Genomic DNA, 13,966 nt, shown 5'->3' with positions numbered 1-13,966 from the left:
CATTGGAAGTGGAATTTGAGTCAGCATCCAATGGGTGTATACACTTGATATTTGAGTAAAACTATAAGGATATAAGCTAAAAATAGAATTAAAAAAGGTAGTTTTCTTCTTTTCCCTCCAAAATATTTATCCCTTGGGATGACATCATCATCTTGAATCCCAATGGTTATTTTAAAGTTAATTTTGTTAGTAAATGTTTTATTTTGAAGTCCTTTTTTACCTCAAAATTCTTCTAATGTATACTCCACAACAAAATGGAGTTTTTGAACAAAAGAATCGAACCATTATGAACATGGCAAGGAGTATGCTCAAAGCTATAAATTTTCTTGGGGATCTTTTGGTTGAAGTTGTTGCTTGTTCAGACTACATATTGAAAAGATCTCCAATAAATAGCATGAAAGGTAAAGTTCCTCAAGAAGAAATAAGTGGAACAAATCAAGTGTTTATCATTTTAGAGTTTTTGGTTTATTTCTTATACACATGTTCTAAAAGAGCTACGAAGAAAAATTGACAATAGAAGCAAATCATTTTTGTTGGTGATAGTGAAGATTCCAAAGCCTATAGGTTATATAATCCTGTCACTTTGAAATTTTTGGTAAAAAAATATGTAACATTCTTGGAAGACAAATCTTGGAATAATCAAGAGAAGAAGTAAAGAATAGAGAATATCTATTTTTTCCAACATATAAATGTTAAGCGGAAGGTTTAGAACAACAAGTATCTCCATTAAGATTTCCAAGGCTATAGGTGTAAATACAAGCATAAAGTTCATCTAGTAGTGACTCAGAAGATTTAATGAGAAATTAGAGAACAATAAGCTTAAGGGAAATATATGAGCAGTGTGATGACATGGATCAAGAAACAATTTTTTCCTTATTATCCTACCAACCTACCTATTTTACAGAAGCAGTGAAAGAAGAACATTGGGTACTGGACATGAATGAATAGATTGATATTATTGAAAGAATGAAACATGTGATATTTTTAATCTCCCAATAGGTAAAAGAAACATTGGTCTTAAGTGGGTGTACAAAAAAAAAAAATTGAATGAAAAAGGTAATGTAGAGAAATACAAGGCAAGGGTGGTTGCCAAAGGATTTTCTCAACAACTAGGTATTGACTATGGTGAAACATTTTCTCCAGTAGTATTTGAGCAATTTTAACCATTGTAGCCCAAAATAAATGGCTAGTTTCCCACATGGATATGAATTTATCTTTCTTGACTGGAAAAATAGAAGAGGTGGTGTATGTTGATCAAACATCATGAATTGAAGTAAAAGGCTAGGAGCATAGAGTGTACAAGTTGCATAAAGCTTTTTATGGCTTGAATAAAGCTACAATAGCTTGATACAATCACATTGGATCATACTTACTCACCAATGGGTTTAGCAGGTGTATTTTGTTGATGACATGATATATACAGGGAATTCGATCTTAGATGGTTTCAAACTATGATGAAAATATAATGTTAGATGAAAAAACTTGGTGTTATGAAGTACTTTTTGGGAATTGAAGCCAATCAGTCTACACAAGGGATTTTCCTATGTCAAGAATAGTATGTTATAGATGTTTTAAAGAGTTTTAGAATGGAAAAATGAAAGCTAGCGGAGACACCCATTGCAATAGGGACAAAATTGAGCAAGTAGGATGATGAACCAACAATGGATTAAACATTGTATAAGAGGATTTTAGGAAGCCTCATGTACCTTACTGCAACTAGACCCGTGGGTATGTATCCAGTTAGTTACATTTCTAGCAAGGAAATCATACATGCAACTCAATCCCTGCAAATTTATGGAATCTCATTTGAAAGTCAAAACAAGGATTTTGAGGTATGTTGTAGGTACAAATAATTATGGATTGTAGTACAAAAGTTCTAAAGACAAAAATCTTAGAGAATATAGAGACAATGATTTTGCTACTAGTAATGATGATAGGAAAAGCACTTCATGATACACTTTTCATTTGGGAATAAGTTTGATCTCATGGGCATATAAGAAACAACAAAGTATCTCAACACCTTTTGTTAAAGAATAATGTGTAGCCACTAATATAACAACATGCCATGTAGTATGCCTGATAAGATTTTTGAAATATCTTGCACATGTTGAGAAGGTGCCAACTACTATCTTTTGTGACAACGGTTCAACAATTGCATTTTTCCATAACTATGTGTTTCACAAGAAAGGAAAACACATTGACACTTGTTATCACTTCATTCGCGAGCTTGTCAACAATGATGATATATCACTTCAATTTTGTGGATTTAGTGATTAGCTAGGAAATATATTCACCGAACCATTTCGGAAAATGCTTTTGAGTTTTAGAGATAACACTTAGGCATTTTCAGTAAATGTAACATTTGAGATTAAGGGGGGCTGTTAAAGTATAATAATATCCCATGTTAAATACAATGATAAATTAGTTGCATTTGAGGTCGAGTGGGACACTTAGTTATGAGTCTCAATTATTTTTACATAACTAGTATTTTTAGAATCAGTTAATTCTAGATATCTCTAGAATTTGACAATGATAGATAATTCTAGAAATTTTCTCATGCATTGTAAAATATATTTAGTGATGAGAAGGTCAAGCTATGCCCTAATGGTTTTTTCATTTCCTTCATTAGTGTATGTGCACCTATTCTTTCTATCAAATTTAACATTCCATTTACAAACCTAGTAATAGTCCCTAGCTTAAGTGCTTAGTAGAAAGCACCAAGATACAAGGGTTGGTTATAGACCTATGTTAAACAATAGAATAATATCATTAATACAAGCCTAAAATGGTTAAGCCCCTTATCATGGATACAAGATTTAGTGATTAGAATAGTGGAAGCTAAGGCCATAGTTTCAAGGAAGATAGGGCTCTAGCATCATCAGGTGGTATCAAAGGAGCATAATTTTGCATGTTTGAAAAGGTGAAGTGAATATATTAATGTTGAAATTATTGTGTTTTATTTATATTAAAACTAGTTGAGACATTATGTTTGAAGGATATCCAAACACTCATTATTTTAGAAGGAGATGTTTCTAAGAAGAATTCATTTTTGAGGTGTTCAATGCATCTTATAGTCGAACGAGGAGGAAGGGGGAGCTAGTTCTAGATAAAGGAAATTTCTAGGTAGAAATGTAAAAAGATAACTTAATGGTGGAATGAGGAAGAAGTTGTAGAGAACATAAAAGGTGTTGAAGGTGCAAGTCTAGGTAAGATCTTGCTAGTAAATCTAAATTTTACATTTTGTAGTTAACAATTGGATAAAGTATGTGTATGGTGTAGGTACTGGCAAAGAAACAAGACATAAGTGTAGTAGATACAATTACAACAAAGAAGCTATAAAAAAAATTTAGTTGTGGTCGGGTTAAAGTTGTTAAGGATTGCTATTATGAGTATATTTATGGAAACTCTTTAGATAAAATAGTAGAGTGAAAATTCCTAAGAGGAGTAGAAGAAGCTTAGGAGTTCTAGATGAAAAAGACCAAGTTAATAAGAGAACCTTTGTGAGGTATTATGTATCAAGGTGAAAAGGACTTGTTACTAAGGGGTATATTTTCATCTTACAATTAAGCATGGGGAAGCTCATAGGGAAATACATGGAGATGACTATGGATAGGTAAGAAAGGAGTTCATGGGAAATCCACGATAAGGTGAGAGAATATAACAATGTGGTTGACAGGAAGAAGATCAGTGATGAAGAATTGCACAGGGATATAGTTGAGTTGAAAGAACAACTTAATGTGATGATGATGGTACTATACAAGAGAATTGTAGAATATCATAGACATGGATGGAGTTTGAAAAACAAATTCAAATGGCCTATTGCAAAATTATATACAAAAACTTTGATGCACAAACTCAAAGTCCCGAGAAACTAGTTTCCACCTTAAGAGTCAATTATGATAATTTGTAAAAAATGTGGTTAATCCTAGAGCAGGGATAGGTATGGTACTTCAAAAATCCAATGTAATAGAAGATAAATCAAAAGAATAGGAAATTAAAGACTTTCAATTAACAAATCCATAAAGAAATTAGGGAAAAATGTAATAAGTAAAAGCATTAAGAAGAAAAAGCTAAGGAAAAAGGAATGGGAACCCAACACACTATTGAAGGATGCTACAAAATAAATACTAAAAACTCTAAAGGTTGTTCAATTCCTCATATGGGAAGATCTCCCAAAGAAAACAATAGATAATTAAATTTATGCCCAAGATCTGGGCTTGGGGAGTGAATAAAAATGGAAAATAATAAATAATATAATCAAATAGGAGAGCCCCAAAGTTTTTTTGATATAGGAGATAAACTAGAGGAAAAAATTTCTCTATAGAAAAATAGCATGGAAAAACCATGAGTTCTCGAGGAGCATCAAGTGCCCTCTACACCTTATGGTCAACAACTCACTTCCAATCATACAAGAATTATTATCAGCACATTGGATTGTATAAATCTTCTTCCATAACCTAATAAATAATATTGTTAGTTTTTTCTTAGGTATATGTGCCAAATTCATATCTAAACAATTTGCAAGTTGGAAGTCTCTCTCAAATTTAAAATAAATTGTCTAGGAATACAAAAACATCTTTGTAGGATAATTTGAACACCACCATTAATGGTAGGGAAAATACTAAGGCCTTCCATGCTTTTTGTAAAGGGGGATTGTTTATTAGGGATCCCTTTATAGAAAACATGGAAGAACTTATTTCATTCTTTGACTGAGTTGATCTTAAGCCATTAAAAGGAAATTTCACTTGGGCAAAAAGACACTTAGGACCTAGCCACATTATGGAAATGCTTGGAATATTTCTAATTCATATCTCTTTACTTGAATAAAATGTCACTCCCTAATCACAAATCCCTCCCTAGTTAGGATTTTTTCATAGGCCCGTATCCATCATTTTGATCTCCCCAAAAATTTGTGCCTCGCTCACATTCTTATATAACCCCATATAGTCCCAAACTCTTTACTTCCTGGAGATTGTTTCAAATGTTTGCAATCAATTGATTGATGCTTCTCCTACTCATATTTGGGAGTAAAAAATAAAATTGTTCAAACTATCACTTAAAAGTTGGGATAAAGGCAATATGGAAAAATAAAAGGAGTATATTATGGCCCTAAAGCTTTAGCTAAAAGAAACTCAGGGAAATCTAGAGTAGCAACCTATCACCTAGAGACTTCTCATGAAAGGAAACACATTTTTTCAAAAATTCAAACATAACTGAGAAAGGAGGAAGAATTTCGTAAACTCAATTCTATTATTCTTTGGTTGATGGTAAGAGATAGAAATACAAATTTTCTTCACAAATATTCTAAACAACATGAATGGAATAATAATGTTAGCAAAATTACCACATTTGAGTGTGTTAATATAACCTCCTACACCTAAATCAAAGAAGTTGTTATACACCATTTTTCTAATCTTTATAAATATCATCCTATGTTGAAGAAGCTCAAGCATCCACACTTCAACATATCCCCCATTTAGTTTCTGAATAAGAAAATGATAACTTTGTTAACATAGATTAGGTTTGGGATGCAGTAAATTCCTTTGATTCGAACAAATCTCCAAGCCCAAATGCTATTGCAAAACATTTTTATAGACATTTTTAGGCATTAATAAATAAATATTTCATCATAATGGTATCTTATGTTCACAAATTCTCAGAAATTGGAGGTGGGACCAACTCAACATTCCTTTCCCTAATTTGAAGGAATTCAAGCCATCTTCCTTGACAAATTTTGACCCATTATCTCTACAATGTCTTGTACAATATCATTAAAATAATCATCTCAAAGAGAATCAAACCTATTTTTCAAAATTTAACTTCTAATAACCAAGGTGGATTTATTCAGAGAAGATAAATAATCAATAACATTATATTGGTATTAGAAATGATCCAATCAAGCAAGCTACATGGGGAAAAAGGAATGATAAGTAAGTTGGATATGTTTAACACCCTTGATTGGGTTACACATAACTTTCTTGTTGATGTCCTTCATAAATATGATTTCAACCATGAATTTATTGCTTGGATATCATTGTGCATAAGCTCCCCATGGATTTTTCCCATAGTTAGTGTCAGATTAGTGGGATTATTCAAAGCCTCCTATGGCCTCCATCAGGGTTTCCCTCTATCTCCTTTACTCTATATTTTTTTGGATGATTCCTTAAGAATAATTTTTTTACTTCAAAAGAAGGATTTGTAATCTACCTAGGATCATAATTGTTAAAGGTGTCAAAGAGGTAAACCATACGTAATTTGTAAATGACACACTATTTTTGGGAGGAACCTTAGCGATTATAGCTACTATATTTAGTGAGATTATTGACCAATTTGTATAGGTGTCATGGGGCCTTATAAATAAGACTAATTTGTGTGACCATAAACATTATAGTGGTTGTAGTTGTTGCTAGGATATTTGCATTGGTGTTTTGTGCCTTCTTTCTTTATGTATTTCCCCTATTTCTAGTTCTTCTTCCCCTCCTTGGAAGCTTCCTCATGTTCCTCTTGCTTTGAACATGACATAATTTTCTTCCTGCCTACATTATCTAGGTATTGTTCCTATCCATAAGCCTCATAAATCATTCTAGCTTTTAATAGCATCACTTTCCTCTATAGATGGCTTTGTATACCCCAAATAACTTGAGTAGTACATCTAGGTTTTTGGGAGACATACCTAGAATTATATTCAAATTTTGTGGTGTACTCCTAAAAAATCTACCATTGTCTCTACCTAAATTAATTCTATTGAAGATGATAGTCCTCTACATATCATATAGAGTTGAATTGGGACTTTATGGAAGTTTTAAAATCCTCCCACTTAGTTTCTAGAGGACGCCCATCTATCCTTAGTGTTTGCATGTGGCTTTCCCACCAAGTTATGACAATATCATCTAGTTTAAAACGAGCAAATGAAACTTTCTATTCTTCCTCTATGTGTTGAAAAATAAAAACATCTAACTGCTACAACTAGTGATTTAATTTCAAAGTGTTGATATCACCTTGATATGTCTTGATGTTGACTTTCACGTCCATCCCAAATAGGGACTATGAATGTTTCATGACACTCAAAATGGGTTTTTCTTTTTCAAATTATTTCTTAGGCTTCTTCTCTGGTTCTTCTTGATCCCCTTATTTTCCCTTTGACTTGACTTCTGAGTTGGAACCTTTTTCCTCGATTCCAATCTTGTTTGGCAGAGCTACCATAAAGAGATTCATATTATGGGTAATATCTAAGACCGTCTCTTGCAATACTGAGAATCCCTCCTTTATTGGATCGCATGGGTTATTAAAAATATAATCATCAACCATGGCTAGGATTTTATGATTTCCTACTTAAGTTTACCTAGATCCCTTGTAACTTACCACAAAACACCCAATGACATCTTCTCTAATACAAATATGTTATGTAAACTATTATGGGAATTGCATTGGACAATTTATCACAATAAATCTAATAAAAATTAGTCTGGAATCTAAAATATATACTATGGCAATTAATTTTTCCTATATTTCTAGATTTACTAATTTATTATTTTCTCTGCTTATGCATGTAATAGATTAAATGTGAAAATTAAAAAATAGTGAAAAATAAACACACACCAATAAAAATAAACACTAGTTATGACATAGGAAACCCTTTCGAGAGAAAACCTAACTGGATAGAGAAGCTACTCTACTCTCTCTTTCTCTTAATGGAAATGGTGAAAATACAAAGTAGTGAGACATATGGCCCATGGGTTGCTACAAAACACAAACCCTTTATGTTGTTCCCTCTCTCTATCCACTCTTAGCTACTCTACTCTAATATGGAACCAGATGCACCTAAATAGAATGGAACCCCTTTTCCTCCTAATGGAAAAGGGATTCCATGATGGAGGAGTATCACTCCATTATAAAGGAAATGATGTATGCCACATAGTTCCAAGAAAGGAGATAAGATCATTGGTGAACTCTAGTTGGTTCTTTAAGATCAAGTATGATACATATGGAAACATAGAGAAATACAAAGTGATGTTTATGGTGAGAATGTTCTCCCAGAAGGAAGGAGTGGACTATGAAGATACCTTTTCTCTAGTTTCTAGATATACTCTCATTCAAGTTAGCATATTTATTACCTCAATCATGGGGTGGAAGATACATCATTTGTATGTGAGGATGGAATTCCTTAATGACTTTATTTATGAGTAGGTTTACATTTAAAAACCTTAGGGTTCCGAGATTCATGGGAGTGATTCTCATATATGCATGCTTAGGAAGTCCTTATATAGACTCAAGCAGGAACAACATGGTGCTTTATGATTGATCGGTACTTGTTGAATAAAGGCTTCACTAAGAGTGAGACAAATCCCAACATGTACTTTACACTTATTAGAGATGATCCACTCATCTTAGTGCTGCACATTAATGACCTATTTCTCACAGGTGCAAATAAGCCCATTACTATGTGAAAAAAATTTCAATTTAGAGTTTGAGATGAAGGAAATTAGCTTGATGCATTACTTTTTAGGGTCATAGGCATGGTAATATCTAGGTGACATGTTCCTTGTACAAGGAAAGTATGCAGTTGATATTCTAAGCAGATCCATAATGGTGGACTATAGACCTATGACTACATCTATGATCACTAATCCAAAGAAGTTTAGTTTTTTAGATTCGGAGTTGGTGGATCCTACATTCTATAGGAAACTGATTGGTTCCTAAATATATATGGTCAATAGTTGGTCAAAATATCTACTTTTTTATAAACACGCTAAGATAGTTCATGGTGGAACTGACGTAGGTGCATTAGATTGCAGTGAAGCATGTGCTTAGGTATCTTGCATGGTACAATGGACTATGGATTGAGATATATTAGGATTGGAGTGAAACTGCAAGGGTATATGGACTCATATTGGACAGGGAGTGCACTGTATAGGAAAATCACCTCAAGGTGCTACTTCAACTTGGGTTCAATAGTGATTTCATGGCTTAGTAGGAAGAAAGCTTCCATAGAACTTAATTTAGGAAAGGTAGAGTATGTGGAAACAATTTTTGTGATTTTTGAGGTTATTTGGCTTCACATGTTTCTCACAATTTTATTTTTTAGGAGTTGGAACCTACAATGATATAATTTGATAATCATAGTTGCATAATAGGAAAGGTAGAGTATGTGGAAACAATTTTTGTGAGTTGTGAGGTTATTTGGCTTCACACATTTCTCACAATTTTATTTTTTAGGAGTTGGAACCTACAATGATATAATTTGATAATCACAGTTGCATAAAAATATTATAGAATCCAATGTTCTGTGATAGATCCAAACATATTGATATCATATATCACTTCATCAAATACAGAATCTAGAGAGGAGCAATGAAGCTTTAGTATATGTCCATTAATGAATAGGTTGTATATATTTTGATCAAGCCCATCGTGAAGGGGAAGTTTGTCTTATACAAGGATAAGCTAAGAATTGTGGTGCACAATACCTTCCAAGATAATGAGTGTTGATGGTTATACTAATAAACAATTATTTCTATTTACGCTAGGTGTCAAGCATGTAGGAATCATCCAAATTCTCCTTAGGAAACTTGCTTAATTTATTGAGTAAGTTGTCTCTTATGATTTTCCCAAGTCTAACTTATTAAAAGGACATTAATAAAATTAATTAATTAATATTGGCTATTGAGCTAAGAAAACTAAGGAAAATGAGTTTTAATTACATTATTAAATTTGTTTAAATATCGACCATTGAACTCAAGTGATTGAGATTTATTCATGGCCATACATCACTTTGGAGATTAGGGTTAGGGATTTATCTCAATGAGATATTATAAAATCAAAACTAAGGATAAGAGACATACAATTTTGAGAGAGTGATTTTCTTAATGAGTGTGATACTTAAGGCCAAAAAACAAAAGTTGACAAGAGATACTCCAACAACATGCAATTGAGCCCAACACACGTTATATATTTTATTTGACAGGATCGTACCATTAGTGGAAGGTAGGGAGTTCATTTTGAGGAGCCATGGCCTTAACCATGTCATAGATTTAGTTGTATAGTGCACATTAATTGAGATTTAGTTCATAAAAGGGGCTATACAGGTTCAAGGAGTAGGTATTTTTTTAGGGGTTTGATCCAATATTTTTTTAAGGCTCGCATAGGCCATACAACAGCCTAATAATTTTCAAACATTTGTTGTATGTTGTAATTTTCTTAGTGGACCATTTTCCAAGAGCCATCAATATTCTAATAATTAAAGTGGATATTAGTTTGAGGATAATTTTCTATGTGTGATTGATTTCCTATATATTTCTTTTACTATCTAAATTTCCAGAGTTAAAAATTATAGTGTATTTTATATTCAATAATTGCAAAACTCTTTTCTACTTTATAAATATTATTAGCTATTAATATCTAAAATTTAGAAATTAAAAAATACCATAGGGTATATCTTATAGATTATAAAGAACGAGAATCTAAAATTTTTACTAGGCATACTGATCTGAACTTAAACATGAACACAACAACTTATAGATATAATAATAAACATAGAGATGCAGTAGAAAAACACTTCATTTCATTAATAGAAAAATACTGAACTATGCTTACAAACATAATGGAAATAAGATAGCTCAGGCGATGGTAGCTTATCTCTGAGAAGAGATGTGGTAGCTACATAACTCTGAACTATGTTACAATGAGGCTCAAGGGCCTGTTTATTATTGAAAAACATGAGAAAACCCTAAACAACCAAAATCCTAACCCTAGGATGTGTAACACCAAGAGCACCCCATTGGGGTTAGTTGGGTAGCCAACTTCCTAGGGTAGTAACTTGATCATATTATCTCCATTTGGCACGTACGATACCTTGTTGGAAAGGTCTCACTGAATACTACAGGTTTTGCCACAAGCCCCTACCAACAGCTACAAGCCTACCACGGACCCAAAAAACCATCGTTTAGGGGTCAAAACTGCTCCGGAATTTCAAGACCTGAAAAACTGCTAAAAATAGTGAATGTTGGAATGAACAAAGAAACATATGAAACTAACTAGGGCATCTAGCTGGAATAGACGGGTGGCCACCAATATCCACCTGGATCATTCCTCCCCCCTTAGTAAGCAATGGTCCCCATTGCGTGCAGAGCCTCCATGAGGTGAGAAAATTTCTATTGAACTTGGTCCCTGGTGAACCACTTTCCCTGGTGAAGGAGTTGGCCTTCTTTGACAATTCAATATAATTGTATCCTCTGTTGGTGAGTCTTCTTGCTCTGTGTTTCCTTGATATGATTAGTTGTGGCCTGTTCCCGCAATACTAGTTGAGCTCTGTTGGTGTGAGTTGTTCTATAAAGTCAGATGTGTCCAAAAATGGTGGAAAGTATGGCTAAAGACAATCTACATTGAACACTAGGTCCAAACCAAGGAATGGTGGAATCCTGAGCTTGAAGGCATTATCACCAATGGCCTTGGTGATGGTGTATGCCCCATATCAGAGTGGGTGAAGCTTGCGGTGGGGTCTAGCAAGGCACTCCTTCTGCAAATGTAGCCAAACTTTGTCGCCCACTGGAACTTGTATGACACTTGATGCTGATCATGGCACTGCTTGTTCTTAGCATTCTAACTCTCTCCAATATATCATGGACCTGTTGGTGGATGTGTTGAATACACTCAATGAAGCTATTAACCCTTTTAGCTTCAAAATGAATGTTTGTCGAAACTACCTGAGTGGCTGCAAATGGTATGGCCACATCAATGGGGCATAATGGCTTAAATCCCAGCCATACCTGAAAGGGGTTGGGGCCTGTTGAGATGTGGAGAGATTTGTTGTAGTTGTGTTGGACATAGGCGAGACTTTAATCCCAGGTGCATGGATGCCTCGAGTTGTACATGTGCAGAATGTGTACGATCATCCTATTCACAACCTCTGTTTGGCCATTTGTTTGGGGATGAAAAGCTGTGGACTTAGTAAGTTTTCTATCCAGCATCAACCCGAGACTTGACCAAAATGCACTCAAGAATCTATTGTCCCGATTTGAGACAATGGATTTTGGTATCCCAAAGTGTACCCACACTGGCTCAAAGAAGAGCCTAGCAGTGACCTCTGCTCTAATACTCTTCTTGTAGGCTGTCATGATGGCCATCTTAGAGAATCTGTCGATGACCACGAAAACACAATCATTTTCGTGCTTAGTAGAAGGAAGTCTCGTCATGTAATCCATGGAGACAGATTCCCAAGGTCTGCTAGGAGTAGGTAGAGGAGTATACATGCCTTGCTTCTTGATGGTTGGTTTGGAAATGGCGCAAACGATGCATGATCTAATGTACTTTCCAACATCTTGACGAAGTTTCAACCAATAAAAATACTTTTGCAATACTACCACTATTTTCTCTACTTCGAAATGTCCAGCGATACTGAGTGTAGTGCGCCTCCAAAATCATCTTGGCACACTCACTTGAAGGAACATAGATGTGTCCTAGGTGGAATAACAGTGCATCCTAAAGGTGAAAATTTTGAACTTGCTTCCCTTTGAGGAGTGTCTGGTATATGCTGCAGAATTTTGGATCGTTCTTGTAAAGATGTTTCCACCCCGATGTCTCGTTCCCACAGGAGTCGAGCACCATGATTAGAGCCATGACCGGTGGTCAGATGAGGCAATCAATGGCATTATTGGTTGTGCCCTTCTTATACTTAATGTTGAAATGGAACTATTGCATATAGGTGGACTATTTCTAATGACAATTATTCTGCAAGTTCCCTCCTCTTTGTATGAATTGTAGAGGTTGGTGGTCTATGTGTATGATTGTTCCTTCCCTAGAATGTAATGCTTCCATTGACGACATGCCTTCACAATGGAATACATTTATTTCTCGTAAGTGGGGTACTTTCGGACTATGTATGAAAGTGTCTCACTATTGTAAGCCATTGGATGCCCATGCTGAGTAAGATATACACCAATAACATAGTCAGAGGCATCTATCTCAATCTCAAATGGTTGTTGCAGGTTTGGTAATGTGAGCATTGGTGCAGAACAAAGGCAATTCTTCAACTAGGAGAACACTTTTTGTTGGGTTTCTGACCAAAAAAAAAAATCTTTCACTCTTCCCTTAGTGACTTGACTTAAAGGCCAAGTGATATGAGAGAACCCAAACATGAACATACGGTAGAAATTGGCAGAACCCAAAAATCTTTGGAGCTCTCTTAGTGTGTTTGGGGTTGGCCAGTCTCGAATGACTTGAATCTTGAATAGGTCCACATGTACACCCTGCTCATCAATGATGTATCCTAGATATTGAACCTGGGTCAGGCCAAAGTTGCATTTCTCTAAGTTGCATTGAACCTGGGTCCTGCCCCCTCGTCTTTCTTTTCTTCCGCCATTGGAGGTTGTCGGCTTTTGCAAGGATAATCTTGCAATGGCTCAACCAAATCAAGCCCTAACTCCTTATACCCTGACCTAGTTGGGGACATTCAAAGAAAAATAGAGAAAGAGAATATTTCTTTGATACCACTGATCTGAACATAAATAAGAACACAAAAAATTACATATATAATCATAAACAAATAGATGCATCAGAAAAACACTTCATTTCATTAATAGAAAAATATTGAACTATGCTTACAAACATAACGGAAATAAGATAGCTCGAGCGATGGTATCTTATCTCTGAGAAGAGATGTGGCATCTACATGCCTCTAAATTGTGTTACAATGAGGCTGAAGGGCATATTTATTATTGGAAAACATGAGAAAACCCTAAAAAACCAAAACCCTAACCCTAGGAGATGTAACACCAAGATTTTGTGGGCCTCGTTGGTTAGTTGGGCAGCCAGCTTCCTAGGGTCGTAACTTGGTCATATTATCTTTGTTTGATGCGTATGATACCTTGTTGGAAAGGTCTCGCCAAGTACTACAAGTTTCACTATAGACCCTTACCTATGGTTAGTGGCCTATTGTGAACCCCCAGAAAATTCCGTTTAAGGGGTCAAA

Source organism: Pinus tabuliformis, chromosome J, assembly GCF_031772625.1.
Source record: "Pinus tabuliformis cultivar Carrire ecotype Pingquan chromosome J, CPIR1, whole genome shotgun sequence".
NCBI lineage: Eukaryota > Viridiplantae > Streptophyta > Pinopsida > Pinales > Pinaceae > Pinus > Pinus tabuliformis.
Note: the sequence above shows the minus strand (reverse complement) of the source record.